Below are 16,680 nucleotides of genomic sequence, written 5' to 3' on the forward strand. Positions count from 1 at the left end.
AGAATCCCTTTTGACACCAGGGAGCTCAAAAGGACCACGGATGAACTGTGAAAGCATGGGGACCAATAGAAGCAAGGATCTATTATGCCACCATGGAGGCCAAGAATCAAATGATTCATTGTGACATCAAGTGGCCTAAAAGGGCATGGGATGCATTGTGACACCACAGGGGTTAAGAGAAGCAAGGAACCATTGTGACCCAATGCAGGCTAACAATCTAAGAATCCCTTTTGACACCAGGGGGCGCAAAAGGACCACGGATGAACTGTGAAAGCATGGGGACCTATAGAAGCAAGGAACCATTATGACACCATGAAGGCCAAGAATCAAATGGTTCATTGTAAGACCAAGTGGCTTAAAAGGTCTTGGAATGCATTGTGACACCACACAGGTTAAGAGAATCAAGGAACCATTGTGACCCAATGCAGGCTAACAATCTAAGGATCCCTTGTGACACCGGGGGTCCTAAAATGGACAGGGGTGGATTGTTACAGGACGGGGACCAATAGAAGCAAGGATCTATTATGCCACCATGGAGGCCAAGAATCAAATGATTCATTGTAACACCAAGTGGCCTAAAAGGGCATGGGATGCATTGTGACACCACAGGGGTTAAGAGAAGCAAGGAACCATTGTGACCCAATGCAGGCTAACAATCTAAGAATCCCTTTTGACACCAGGGGGCGCAAAAGGACCACGGATGAACTGTGAAAGCATGGGGACCTATAGAAGCAAGGAACCATTATGACACCATGAAGGCCAAGAATCAAATGGTTCATTGTAAGACCAAGTGGCTTAAAAGGTCTTGGAATGCATTGTGACACCACAGAGGTTAAGAGAAGCAAGGAACCATTGTGACCCAATGCAGGCTAACAATCTAATGATCCATTGTGACACCAGGGGTTGTTATAGGGCCAGGGATGAATTGTGAAAGCATGGGGCACAATAAAAACATGGAAATATTATGACACAATAGAGGCCAAGAATCAAATGATTCATTGTGACATCAAGTGGCCTAAAAGGGCATGGGATGCATTGTGACACCACAGGGGTTAAGAGAAGCAAGGAACCATTGTGACCCAATGCAGGCTAACAATCTAAGAATCCCTTTTGACACCAGGGGGCGCAAAAGGACCACGGATGAACTGTGTAAGGATGGGGACCTATAGAAGCAAGGATCTATTATGCCACCATGGAGGCCAAGAATCAAATGATTCATTGTAAGACCAAGTGGCCTAAAAGGGCATGGGATGCATTGTGACACCACAGAGGTTAAGAGAAGCAAGGAACCATTGTGACCCAATGCAGGCTAACAATCTAAGGATCCCTTGTGTCACCGGGGGGCCTAAAATGGCCAGGGGTGGATTGTTACAGCACGGGGACCAATAGAAGCAAGGATCTATTATGCCACCATGGAGGCCAAGAATCAAATGATTCATTGTGACATCAAGTGGCCTAAAAGGGCATGGGATGCATTGTGACACCACAGGGGTTAAGAGAAGCAAGGAACCATTGTGACCCAATGCAGGCTAACAATCTAAGAATCCCTTTTGACACCAGGGGGCGCAAAAGGTCCAGAGATGATCTGTGACAGCATGGGGACATGTAGAAGCAAGGAACCATTATGACACCATGAAGGCCAAGAATCAAATGGTTCATTGTAAGACCAAGTGGCCTAAAAGGTCTTGGAATGCATTGTGACACCACAGAGGTTAAGAGAATCAAGGAACCATTGTGACCCAATGCAGGCTAACAATCTAATGATCCATTGTGACACCAGGGGTTGTAATAGGGCCAGGGATGAATTGTGAAAGCATGGGGCACAATAAAAACATGGAAATATTATGACACAATAGAGGCCAAGAATCAAATGATTCATTGTGACATCAAGTGGCCTAAAAGGGCATGGGATGCATTGTGACACCACAGGGGTTAAGAGAAGCAAGGAACCATTGTGACCCAATGCAGGCTAACAATCTAAGAATCCCTTTTGACACCAGGGGGCGCAAAAGGACCACGGATGAACTGTGAAAGCATGGGGACCTATAGAATCAGGGATCTATTATGCCACCATGGAGGCCAAGAATCAAATGATTCATTGTAAGACCAAGTGGCCTAAAAGGGCATGGGATGCATTGTGACACCACAGAGGTTAAGAGAAGCAAGGAACCATTGTGACCCAATGCAGGCTAACAATCTAAGGATCCCTTGTGTCACCGGGGGGCCTAAAATGGCCAGGGGTGGATTGTTAGAGCACGGGGACCAATAGAAGCAAGGATCTATTATGCCACCATGGAGGCCAAGAATCAAATGATTCATTGTGACATCAAGTGGCCTAAAAGGGCATGGGATGCATTGTGACACCACAGGGGTTAAGAGAAGCAAGGAACCATTGTGACCCAATGCAGGCTAACAATCTAAGAATCCCTTTTCACACCAGGGGGCGCAAAAGGTCCAGAGATGATCTGTGACAGCATGGGGACATGTAGAAGCAAGGAACCATTATGACACCATGAAGGCCCAGAATCAAATGGTTCATTGTAAGACCAAGTGGCCTAAAAGGTCTTGGAATGCATTGTGACACCACAGAGGATAAGAGAAGCAAGGAACCATTGTGACCCAATGCAGGCTAACAATCTAATGATCCATTGTGACACCAGGGGTTGTAATAGGGCCAGGGATGAATTGTGAAAGCATGGGGCACAATAAAAACATGGAAATATTATGACACAATAGAGGCCAAGAATCAAATGATTCATTGTGACATCAAGTGGCCTAAAAGGGCATGGGATGCATTGTGACACCACAGGGGTTAAGAGAAGCAAGGAACCATTGTGACCCAATGCAGGCTAACAATCTAAGAATCCCTTTTGACACCAGGGGGCGCAAAAGGACCACGGATGAACTGTGAAAGCATGGGGACCTATAGAAGCAAGGATCTATTATGCCACCATGGAGGCCAAGAATCAAATGATTCATTGTAAGACCAAGTGGCCTAAAAGGGCATGGGATGCATTGTGACACCACAGAGGTTAAGAGAAGCAAGGAACCATTGTGACCCAATGCAGGCTAACAATCTAAGGATCCCTTGTGACACCAGGGGGCCTAAAATGGCCAGGGGTGGATTGTTACAGCACGGGGACCAATAGAAGCAAGGATCTATTATGCCACCATGGAGGCCAAGAATCAAATGATTCATTGTGACATCAAGTGGCCTAAAAGGGCATGGGATGCATTGTGGCACCACAGGGGTTAAGAGAAGCAAGGAACCATTGTGACCCAATGCAGGCTAACAATCTAAGAATCCCTTTTGACACCAGGGGGCGCAAAAGGACCACGGATGAACTCTGACAGCATGGGGACATATAGAAGCAAGGAACCATTATGACTCCATGAAGGCCAAGAATCAAATGGTTCATTGTAAGACCAAGTGGCCTAAAAGGTCTTGGAATGCATTGTGACACCACAGAGGTTAAGAGAAGCAAGGAACCATTGTGACCCAATGCAGGCTAACAATCTAATGATCCATTGTGACACCAGGGGTTGTAATAGGGCAAGGGATGAATTGTGAAAGCATGGGGCACAATAAAAACATGGAAATATTATGACACAATAGAGGCCAAGAATCAAATGATTCATTGCAACACCAAGTGGCCTAAAAGGGCATGGGATGCATTGTGACACCACAGGGGTTAAGAGAAGCAAGGAACCATTGTGACCCAATGCAGGCTAACAATCTCAGAATCCCTTTTGACACCAGGGAGCTCAAAAGGACCACGGATGAACTGTGAAAGCATGGGGACCAATAGAAGCAAGGATCTATTATGCCACCATGGAGGCCAAGAATCAAATGATTCATTGTGACATCAAGTGGCCTAAAAGGGCATGGGATGCATTGTGACACCACAGGGGTTAAGAGAAGCAAGGAACCATTGTGACCCAATGCAGGCTAACAATCTAAGAATCCCTTTTGACACCAGGGGGCGCAAAAGGACCACGGATGAACTGTGAAAGCATGGGGACCTATAGAAGCAAGGAACCATTATGACACCATGAAGGCCAAGAATCAAATGGTTCATTGTAAGACCAAGTGGCTTAAAAGGTCTTGGAATGCATTGTGACACCACACAGGTTAAGAGAATCAAGGAACCATTGTGACCCAATGCAGGCTAACAATCTAAGGATCCCTTGTGACACCGGGGGTCCTAAAATGGACAGGGGTGGATTGTTACAGGACGGGGACCAATAGAAGCAAGGATCTATTATGCCACCATGGAGGCCAAGAATCAAATGATTCATTGTAACACCAAGTGGCCTAAAAGGGCATGGGATGCATTGTGACACCACAGGGGTTAAGAGAAGCAAGGAACCATTGTGACCCAATGCAGGCTAACAATCTAAGAATCCCTTTTGACACCAGGGGGCGCAAAAGGACCACGGATGAACTGTGAAAGCATGGGGACCTATAGAAGCAAGGAACCATTATGACACCATGAAGGCCAAGAATCAAATGGTTCATTGTAAGACCAAGTGGCTTAAAAGGTCTTGGAATGCATTGTGACACCACAGAGGTTAAGAGAAGCAAGGAACCATTGTGACCCAATGCAGGCTAACAATCTAATGATCCATTGTGACACCAGGGGTTGTTATAGGGCCAGGGATGAATTGTGAAAGCATGGGGCACAATAAAAACATGGAAATATTATGACACAATAGAGGCCAAGAATCAAATGATTCATTGTGACATCAAGTGGCCTAAAAGGGCATGGGATGCATTGTGACACCACAGGGGTTAAGAGAAGCAAGGAACCATTGTGACCCAATGCAGGCTAACAATCTAAGAATCCCTTTTGACACCAGGGGGCGCAAAAGGACCACGGATGAACTGTGTAAGGATGGGGACCTATAGAAGCAAGGATCTATTATGCCACCATGGAGGCCAAGAATCAAATGATTCATTGTAAGACCAAGTGGCCTAAAAGGGCATGGGATGCATTGTGACACCACAGAGGTTAAGAGAAGCAAGGAACCATTGTGACCCAATGCAGGCTAACAATCTAAGGATCCCTTGTGTCACCGGGGGGCCTAAAATGGCCAGGGGTGGATTGTTACAGCACGGGGACCAATAGAAGCAAGGATCTATTATGCCACCATGGAGGCCAAGAATCAAATGATTCATTGTGACATCAAGTGGCCTAAAAGGGCATGGGATGCATTGTGACACCACAGGGGTTAAGAGAAGCAAGGAACCATTGTGACCCAATGCAGGCTAACAATCTAAGAATCCCTTTTGACACCAGGGGGCGCAAAAGGTCCAGAGATGATCTGTGACAGCATGGGGACATATAGAAGCAAGGAACCATAATGACACCATGAAGGCCAAGAATCAAATGGTTCATTGTAAGACCAAGTGGCCTAAAAGGTCTTGGAATGCATTGTGACACCACAGAGGTTAAGAGAAGCAAGGAACCATTGTGACCCAATGCAGGCTAACAATCTAAGGACCCATTGTGACACCAGGGGTTGTAATAGGGCCAGGGATGAATTGTGAAAGCATGGGGCACAATAAAAACATGGAAATATTATGACACAATAGAGGCCAAGAATCAAATGATTCATTGTGACATCAAGTGGCCTAAAAGGGCATGGGATGCATTGTGACACCACAGGGGTTAAGAGAAGCAAGGAACCATTGTGACCCAATGCAGGCTAACAATCTAAGAATCCCTTTTGACACCAGGGGGCGCAAAAGGACCACGGATGAACTGTGAAAGCATGGGGACCTATAGAAGCAGGGATCTATTATGCCACCATGGAGGCCAAGAATCAAATGATTCATTGTAAGACCAAGTGGCCTAAAAGGGCATGGGATGCATTGTGACACCACAGAGGTTAAGAGAAGCAAGGAACCATTGTGACCCAAAGCAGGCTAACAATCTAAGGATCCCTTGTGTCACCGGGGGGCCTAAAATGGCCAGGGGTGGATTGTTAGAGCACGGGGACCAATAGAAGCAAGGATCTATTATGCCACCATGGAGGCCAAGAATCAAATGATTCATTGTGACATCAAGTGGCCTAAAAGGGCATGGGATGCATTGTGACACCACAGGGGTTAAGAGAAGCAAGGAACCATTGTGACCCAATGCAGGCTAACAATCTAAGAATCCCTTTTCACACCAGGGGGCGCAAAAGGTCCAGAGATGATCTGTGACAGCATGGGGACATGTAGAAGCAAGGAACCATTATGACACCATGAAGGCCCAGAATCAAATGGTTCATTGTAAGACCAAGTGGCCTAAAAGGTCTTGGAATGCATTGTGACAGCACAGAGGTTAAGAGAAGCAAGGAACCATTGTGACCCAATGCAGGCTAACAATCTAATGATCCATTGTGACACTAGGGGTTGTAATAGGGCCAGGGATGAATTGTGAAAGCATGGGGCACAATAAAAACATGGAAATATTATGACACAATAGAGGCCAAGAATCAAATGATTCATTGTGACATCAAGTGGCCTAAAAGGGCATGGGATGCATTGTGACACCACAGGGGTTAAGAGAAGCAAGGAACCATTGTGACCCAATGCAGGCTAACAATCTAAGAATCCCTTTTGACACCAGGGGGCGCAAAAGGACCACGGATGAACTGTGAAAGCATGGGGACCTATAGAAGCAAGGATCTATTATGCCACCATGGAGGCCAAGAATCAAATGATTCATTGTAAGACCAAGTGGCCTAAAAGGGCATGGGATGCATTGTGACACCACAGAGGTTAAGAGAAGCAAGGAACCATTGTGACCCAATGCAGGCTAACAATCTAAGGATCCCTTGTGACACCAGGGGGCCTAAAATGGCCAGGGGTGGATTGTTACAGCACGGGGACCAATAGAAGCAAGGATCTATTATGCCACCATGGAGGCCAAGAATCAAATGATTCATTGTGACATCAAGTGGCCTAAAAGGGCATGGGATGCATTGTGACACCACAGGGGTTAAGAGAAGCAAGGAACCATTGTGACCCAATGCAGGCTAACAATCTAAGAATCCCTTTTGACACCAGGGGGCGCAAAAGGACCACGGATGAACTCTGACAGCATGGGGACATATAGAAGCAAGGAACCATTATGACACCATGAAGGCCAAGAATCAAATGGTTCATTGTAAGACCAAGTGGCCTAAAAGGTCTTGGAATGCATTGTGACACCACAGAGGTTAAGAGAAGCAAGGAACCATTGTGACCCAATGCAGGCTAACAATCTAATGATCCATTGTGACACCAGGGGTTGTAATAGGGCAAGGGATGAATTGTGAAAGCATGGGGCACAATAAAAACATGGAAATATTATGACACAATAGAGGCCAAGAATCAAATGATTCATTGCAACACCAAGTGGCCTAAAAGGGCATGGGATGCATTGTGACACCACAGGGGTTAAGAGAAGCAAGGAACCATTGTGACCCAATGCAGGCTAACAATCTCAGAATCCCTTTTGACACCAGGGAGCTCAAAAGGACCACGGATGAACTGTGAAAGCATGGGGACCTATAGAAGCAAGGATCTATTATGCCACCATGGAGGCCAAGAATCAAATGATTCATTGTAAGACCAAGTGGCCTAAAAGGGCATGGGATGCATTGTGACACCACAGAGGTTAAGAGAAGCAAGGAACCATTGTGACCCAATGCAGGCTAACAATCTAATGATCCCTTGTGACACCGGGGGGCCTAAAATGGCCAGGGGTGGATTGTTACAGCACGGGGACCAATAGAAGCAAGGATCTATTATGCCACCATGGAGGCCAAGAATCAAATGATTCATTGTAACACCAAGTGGCCTAAAAGGGCATGGGATGCATTGTGACACCACAGGGGTTAAGAGAAGCAAGGAACCATTGTGACCCAATGCAGGCTAACAATCTAAGAATCCCTTTTGACACCAGGGGGCGCAAAAGGACCACGGATGAACTGTGAAAGCATGGGGACCTATAGAAGCAAGGAACCATTATGACACCATGAAGGCCAAGAATCAAATGGTTCATTGTAAGACCAAGTGGCTTAAAAGGTCTTGGAATGCATTGTGACACCACAGAGGTTAAGAGAATCAAGGAACCATTGTGACCCAATGCAGGCTAACAATCTAAGGATCCCTTGTGAAACCAGGGGGCCTAAAATGGCCAGGGATGGATTGTTACAGCACGGGGACCAATAGAAGCAAGGATCTATTATGCCACCATGGAGGCCAAGAATCAAATGATTCATTGTGACATCAAGTGGCCTAAAAGGGCATGGGATGCTTTGTGACACCACAGGGGTTAAGAGAAGCAAGGAACCATTGTGACCCAATGCAGGCTAACAATCTAAGAATCCCTTTTGACACCAGGCGGCGCAAAAGGACCACGGATGAACTCTGACAGCATGGGGACATATAGAGGCAAGGAACCATTATGACACCATGAAGGCCAAGAATCAAATGGTTCATTGTAAGACCAAGTGGCCTGAAAGGTCTTGGAATGCATTGTGACACCACAGAGGTTAAGAGAAGCAAGGAACCATTGTGACCCAATGCAGGCTAACAATCTAATGATCCATTGTGACACCAGGGGTTGTTATAGGGCCAGGGATGAATTGTGAAAGCATGGGGCACAATAAAAACATGGAAATGTTATGACACAATAGAGGCCAAGAATCAAATGATTCATTGTGACATCAAGTGGCCTAAAAGGGCATGGGATGCATTGTGACACCATAGGGGTTAAGAGAAGCAAGGAACCATTGTGACCCAATGCAGGCTAACAATCTAAGAATCCCTTTTGACACCAGGGGGCGCAAAAGGACCACGGATGAACTGTGTAAGCATGGGGACCTATAGAAGCAAGGATCTATTATGCCACCATGGAGGCCAAGAATCAAATGATTCATTGTAAGACCAAGTGGCCTAAAAGGGCATGGGATGCATTGTGACACCACAGAGGTTAAGAGAAGCAAGGAACCATTGTGACCCAATGCAGGCTAACAATCTAAGGATCCCTTGTGTCACCGGGGGGCCTAAAATGGCCAGGGGTGGATTGTTAGAGCACGGGGACCAATAGAAGCAAGGATCTATTATGCCACCATGGAGGCCAAGAATCAAATGATTCATTGTGACATCAAGTGGCCTAAAAGGGCATGGGATGCATTGTGACACCACAGGGGTTAAGAGAAGCAAGGAACCATTGTGACCCAATGCAGGCTAACAATCTAAGAATCCCTTTTGACACCAGGGGGCGCAAAAGGTCCAGAGATGATCTGTGACAGCATGGGGACATGTAGAAGCAAGGAACCATTATGACACCATGAAGGCCAAGAATCAAATGGTTCATTGTAAGACCAAGTGGCCTAAAAGGTCTTGGAATGCATTGTGACACCACAGAGGTTAAGAGAAGCAAGGAACCATTGTGACCCAATGCAGGCTAACAATCTAATGATCCATTGTGACACCAGGGGTTGTAATAGGGCAAGGGATGAATTGTGAAAGCATGGGGCACAATAAAAACATGGAAATATTATGACACAATAGAGGCCAAGAATCAAATGATTCATTGCAACACCAAGTGGCCTAAAAGGGCATGGGATGCATTGTGACACCACAGGGGTTAAGAGAAGCAAGGAACCATTGTGACCCAATGCAGGCTAACAATCTCAGAATCCCTTTTGACACCAGGGAGCTCAAAAGGACCACGGATGAACTGTGAAAGCATGGGGACCTATAGAAGCAAGGATCTATTATGCCACCATGGAGGCCAAGAATCAAATGATTCATTGTAAGACCAAGTGGCCTAAAAGGGCATGGGATGCATTGTGACACCACAGAGGTTAAGAGAAGCAAGGAACCATTGTGACCCAATGCAGGCTAACAATCTAAGGATCCCTTGTGACACCAGTGGGCCTAAAATGGCCAGGGGTGGATTGTTACAGCACGGGGACCAATAGAAGCAAGGATCTATTATGCCACCATGGAGGCCAAGAATCAAATGATTCATTGTGACATCAAGTGGCCTAAAAGGGCATGGGATGCATTGTGACACCACAGGGGTTAAGAGAAGCAAGGAACCATTGTGACCCAATGCAGGCTAACAATCTAAGAATCCCTTTTGACACCAGGGGGCGCAAAAGGACCACGGATGAACTCTGACAGCATGGGGACATATAGAAGCAAGGAACCATTATGACACCATGAAGGCCAAGAATCAAATGGTTCATTGTAAGACCAAGTGGCCTAAAAGGTCTTGGAATGCATTGTGACACCACAGAGGTTAAGAGAAGCAAGGAACCATTGTGACCCAATGCAGGCTAACAATCTAATGATCCATTGTGACACCAGGGGTTGTAATAGGGCAAGGGATGAATTGTGAAAGCATGGGGCACAATAAAAACATGGAAATATTATGACACAATAGAGGCCAAGAATCAAATGATTCATTGCAACACCAAGTGGCCTAAAAGGGCATGGGATGCATTGTGACACCACAGGGGTTAAGAGAAGCAAGGAACCATTGTGACCCAATGCAGGCTAACAATCTCAGAATCCCTTTTGACACCAGGGAGCTCAAAAGGACCACGGATGAACTGTGAAAGCATGGGGACCTATAGAAGCAGGGATCTATTATGCCACCATGGAGGCCAAGAATCAAATGATTCATTGTAAGACCAAGTGGCCTAAAAGGGCATGGGATGCATTGTGACACCACAGAGGTTAAGAGAAGCAAGGAACCATTGTGACCCAAAGCAGGCTAACAATCTAAGGATCCCTTGTGTCACCGGGGGGCCTAAAATGGCCAGGGGTGGATTGTTAGAGCACGGGGACCAATAGAAGCAAGGATCTATTATGCCACCATGGAGGCCAAGAATCAAATGATTCATTGTGACATCAAGTGGCCTAAAAGGGCATGGGATGCATTGTGACACCACAGGGGTTAAGAGAAGCAAGGAACCATTGTGACCCAATGCAGGCTAACAATCTAAGAATCCCTTTTCACACCAGGGGGCGCAAAAGGTCCAGAGATGATCTGTGACAGCATGGGGACATGTAGAAGCAAGGAACCATTATGACACCATGAAGGCCAAGAATCAAATGGTTCATTGTAAGACCAAGTGGCCTAAAAGGTCTTGGAATGCATTGTGACACCACAGAGGTTAAGAGAAGCAAGGAACCATTGTGACCCAATGCAGGCTAACAATCTAATGATCCATTGTGACACCAGGGGTTGTAATAGGGCAAGGGATGAATTGTGAAAGCATGGGGCACAATAAAAACATGGAAATATTATGACACAATAGAGGCCAAGAATCAAATGATTCATTGCAACACCAAGTGGCCTAAAAGGGCATGGGATGCATTGTGACACCACAGGGGTTAAGAGAAGCAAGGAACCATTGTGACCCAATGCAGGCTAACAATCTAAGAATCCCTTTTGACACCAGGGGGCGCAAAAGGACCACGGATGAACTGTGAAAGCATGGGGACCTATAGAAGCAAGGATCTATTATGCCACCATGGAGGCCAAGAATCAAATGATTCATTGTAAGACCAAGTGGCCTAAAAGGGCATGGGATGCATTGTGACACCACAGAGGTTAAGAGAAGCAAGGAACCATTGTGACCCAATGCAGGCTAACAATCTAAGGATCCCTTGTGACACCAGTGGGCCTAAAATGGCCAGGGGTGGATTGTTACAGCACGGGGACCAATAGAAGCAAGGATCTATTATGCCACCATGGAGGCCAAGAATCAAATGATTCATTGTGACATCAAGTGGCCTAAAAGGGCATGGGATGCATTGTGACACCACAGGGGTTAAGAGAAGCAAGGAACCATTGTGACCCAATGCAGGCTAACAATCTAAGAATCCCTTTTGACACCAGGGGGCGCAAAAGGACCACGGATGAACTCTGACAGCATGGGGACATATAGAAGCAAGGAACCATTATGACACCATGAAGGCCAAGAATCAAATGGTTCATTGTAAGACCAAGTGGCCTAAAAGGTCTTGGAATGCATTGTGACACCACAGAGGTTAAGAGAAGCAAGGAACCATTGTGACCCAATGCAGGCTAACAATCTAATGATCCATTGTGACACCAGGGGTTGTAATAGGGCAAGGGATGAATTGTGAAAGCATGGGGCACAATAAAAACATGGAAATATTATGACACAATAGAGGCCAAGAATCAAATGATTCATTGCAACACCAAGTGGCCTAAAAGGGCATGGGATGCATTGTGACACCACAGGGGTTAAGAGAAGCAAGGAACCATTGTGACCCAATGCAGGCTAACAATCTCAGAATCCCTTTTGACACCAGGGAGCTCAAAAGGACCACGGATGAACTGTGAAAGCATGGGGACCTATAGAAGCAAGGATCTATTATGCCACCATGGAGGCCAAGAATCAAATGATTCATTGTAAGACCAAGTGGCCTAAAAGGGCATGGGATGCATTGTGACACCACAGAGGTTAAGAGAAGCAAGGAACCATTGTGACCCAATGCAGGCTAACAATCTAATGATCCCTTGTGACACCGGGGGGCCTAAAATGGCCAGGGGGGGATTGTTACAGGACGGGGACCAATAGAAGCAAGGATCTATTATGCCAACATGGAGGCCAAGAATCAAATGATTCATTGTAACACCAAGTGGCCTAAAAGGGCATGGGATGCATTGTGACACCACAGGGGTTAAGAGAAGCAAGGAACCATTGTGACCCAATGCAGGCTAACAATCTAAGAATCCCTTTTGACACCAGGGGGCGCAAAAGGTCCAGAGATGATCTGTGACAGCATGGGGACATATAGAAGCAAGGAACCATTATGACACCATGAAGGCCAAGAATCAAATGGTTCATTGTAAGACCAAGTGGCCTAAAAGGTCTTGGAATGCATTGTGACACCACAGAGGTTAAGAGAAGCAAGGAACCATTGTGACCCAATGCAGGCTAACAATCTAATGATCCCTTGTGGCACCAGGGTGTATAAAAAGGGGCAGGGCTGGATTGTTACAGCACGGGGACCAATAGAAGCAAGGATCTATTATGCCACCATGGAGGCCAAGAATCAAATGATTCATTGTGACATCAAGTGGCCTAAAAGGGCATGGGATGCATTGTGACACCACAGGGGTTAAGAGAAGCAAGGAACCTTTGTGACCCAATGCAGGCTAACAATCTAAGAATCCCTTTTGACACCAGGGGGCGCAAAAGGACCACGGATGAACTCTGACAGCATGGGGACATATAGAAGCAAGGAACCATTATGACACCATGAAGGCCAAGAATCAAATGGTTCATTGTAAGACCAAGTGGCCTAAAAGGTCTTGGAATGCATTGTGACACCACAGAGGTTAAGAGAAGCAAGGAACCATTGTGACCCAATGCAGGCTAACAATCTAAGGACCCATTGTGACACCAGGGGTTGTAATAGGGCCAGGGATGAATTGTGAAAGCATGGGGCACAATAAAAACATGGAAATATTATGACACAATAGAGGCCAAGAATCAAATGATTCATTGCAACACCAAGTGGCCTAAAAGGGCATGGGATGCATTGTGACACCACAGGGGTTAAGAGAAGCAAGGAACCATTGTGACCCAAAGCAGGCTAACAATCTAAGAATCCCTTTTGACACCAGGGGGCGCAAAAGGACCACGGATGAACTGTGAAAGCATGGGGACCTATAGAAGCAGGGATCTATTATGCCACCATGGAGGCCAAGAATCAAATGATTCATTGTAAGACCAAGTGGCCTAAAAGGGCATGGGATGCATTGTGACACCACAGAGGTTAAGAGAAGCAAGGAACCATTGTGACCCAATGCAGGCTAACAATCTAAGGATCCCTTGTGTCACCGGGGGGCCTAAAATGGCCAGGGGTGGATTGTTAGAGCACGGGGACCAATAGAAGCAAGGATCTATTATGCCACCATGGAGGCCAAGAATCAAATGATTCATTGTGACATCAAGTGGCCTAAAAGGGCATGGGATGCATTGTGACACCACAGGGGTTAAGAGAAGCAAGGAACCATTGTGACCCAATGCAGGCTAACAATCTAAGAATCCCTTTTGACACCAGGGGGCGCAAAAGGTCCAGAGATGATCTGTGACAGCATGGGGACATGTAGAAGCAAGGAACCATTATGACACCATGAAGGCCCAGAATCAAATGGTTCATTGTAAGACCAAGTGGCCTAAAAGGTCTTGGAATGCATTGTGACACCACAGAGGTTAAGAGAAGCATGGAACCATTGTGACCCAATGCAGGCTAACAATATAATGATCCATTGTGACACCAGGGGTTGTAATAGGGCAAGGGATGAATTGTGAAAGCATGGGGCACAATAAAAACATGGAAATATTATGACACAATAGAGGCCAAGAATCAAATGATTCATTGCAACACCAAGTGGCCTAAAAGGGCATGGGATGCATTGTGACACCACAGGGGTTAAGAGAAGCAAGGAACCATTGTGACCCAATGCAGGCTAACAATCTCAGAATCCCTTTTGACACCAGGGAGCTCAAAAGGACCACGGATGAACTGTGAAAGCATGGGGACCTATAGAAGCAAGGATCTATTATGCCACCATGGAGGCCAAGAATCAAATGATTCATTGTAAGACCAAGTGGCCTAAAAGGGCATGGGATGCATTGTGACACCACAGAGGTTAAGAGAAGCAAGGAACCATTGTGACCCAATGCAGGCTAACAATCTAAGGATCCCTTGTGACACCAGTGGGCCTAAAATGGCCAGGGGTGGATTGTTACAGCACGGGGACCAATAGAAGCAAGGATCTATTATGCCACCATGGAGGCCAAGAATCAAATGATTCATTGTGACATCAAGTGGCCTAAAAGGGCATGGGATGCATTGTGACACCACAGGGGTTAAGAGAAGCAAGGAACCATTGTGACCCAATGCAGGCTAACAATCTAAGAATCCCTTTTGACACCAGGGGGCGCAAAAGGACCACGGATGAACTCTGACAGCATGGGGACATATAGAAGCAAGGAACCATTATGACACCATGAAGGCCAAGAATCAAATGGTTCATTGTAAGACCAAGTGGCCTAAAAGGTCTTGGAATGCATTGTGACACCACAGAGGTTAAGAGAAGCAAGGAACCATTGTGACCCAATGCAGGCTAACAATCTAATGATCCATTGTGACACCAGGGGTTGTAATAGGGCAAGGGATGAATTGTGAAAGCATGGGGCACAATAAAAACATGGAAATATTATGACACAATAGAGGCCAAGAATCAAATGATTCATTGCAACACCAAGTGGCCTAAAAGGGCATGGGATGCATTGTGACACCACAGGGGTTAAGAGAAGCAAGGAACCATTGTGACCCAATGCAGGCTAACAATCTCAGAATCCCTTTTGACACCAGGGAGCTCAAAAGGACCACGGATGAACTGTGAAAGCATGGGGACCTATAGAAGCAGGGATCTATTATGCCACCATGGAGGCCAAGAATCAAATGATTCATTGTAAGACCAAGTGGCCTAAAAGGGCATGGGATGCATTGTGACACCACAGAGGTTAAGAGAAGCAAGGAACCATTGTGACCCAAAGCAGGCTAACAATCTAAGGATCCCTTGTGTCACCGGGGGGCCTAAAATGGCCAGGGGTGGATTGTTAGAGCACGGGGACCAATAGAAGCAAGGATCTATTATGCCACCATGGAGGCCAAGAATCAAATGATTCATTGTGACATCAAGTGGCCTAAAAGGGCATGGGATGCATTGTGACACCACAGGGGTTAAGAGAAGCAAGGAACCATTGTGACCCAATGCAGGCTAACAATCTAAGAATCCCTTTTCACACCAGGGGGCGCAAAAGGTCCAGAGATGATCTGTGACAGCATGGGGACATGTAGAAGCAAGGAACCATTATGACACCATGAAGGCCAAGAATCAAATGGTTCATTGTAAGACCAAGTGGCCTAAAAGGTCTTGGAATGCATTGTGACACCACAGAGGTTAAGAGAAGCAAGGAACCATTGTGACCCAATGCAGGCTAACAATCTAATGATCCATTGTGACACCAGGGGTTGTAATAGGGCAAGGGATGAATTGTGAAAGCATGGGGCACAATAAAAACATGGAAATATTATGACACAATAGAGGCCAAGAATCAAATGATTCATTGCAACACCAAGTGGCCTAAAAGGGCATGGGATGCATTGTGACACCACAGGGGTTAAGAGAAGCAAGGAACCATTGTGACCCAATGCAGGCTAACAATCTAAGAATCCCTTTTGACACCAGGGGGCGCAAAAGGACCACGGATGAACTGTGAAAGCATGGGGACCTATAGAAGCAAGGATCTATTATGCCACCATGGAGGCCAAGAATCAAATGATTCATTGTAAGACCAAGTGGCCTAAAAGGGCATGGGATGCATTGTGACACCACAGAGGTTAAGAGAAGCAAGGAACCATTGTGACCCAATGCAGGCTAACAATCTAAGGATCCCTTGTGACACCAGTGGGCCTAAAATGGCCAGGGGTGGATTGTTACAGCACGGGGACCAATAGAAGCAAGGATCTATTATGCCACCATGGAGGCCAAGAATCAAATGATTCATTGTGACATCAAGTGGCCTAAAAGGGCATGGGATGCATTGTGACACCACAGGGGTTAAGAG

Source organism: Cinclus cinclus, chromosome 16 (genome assembly GCF_963662255.1).
Source record: "Cinclus cinclus chromosome 16, bCinCin1.1, whole genome shotgun sequence".
NCBI lineage: Eukaryota > Metazoa > Chordata > Aves > Passeriformes > Cinclidae > Cinclus > Cinclus cinclus.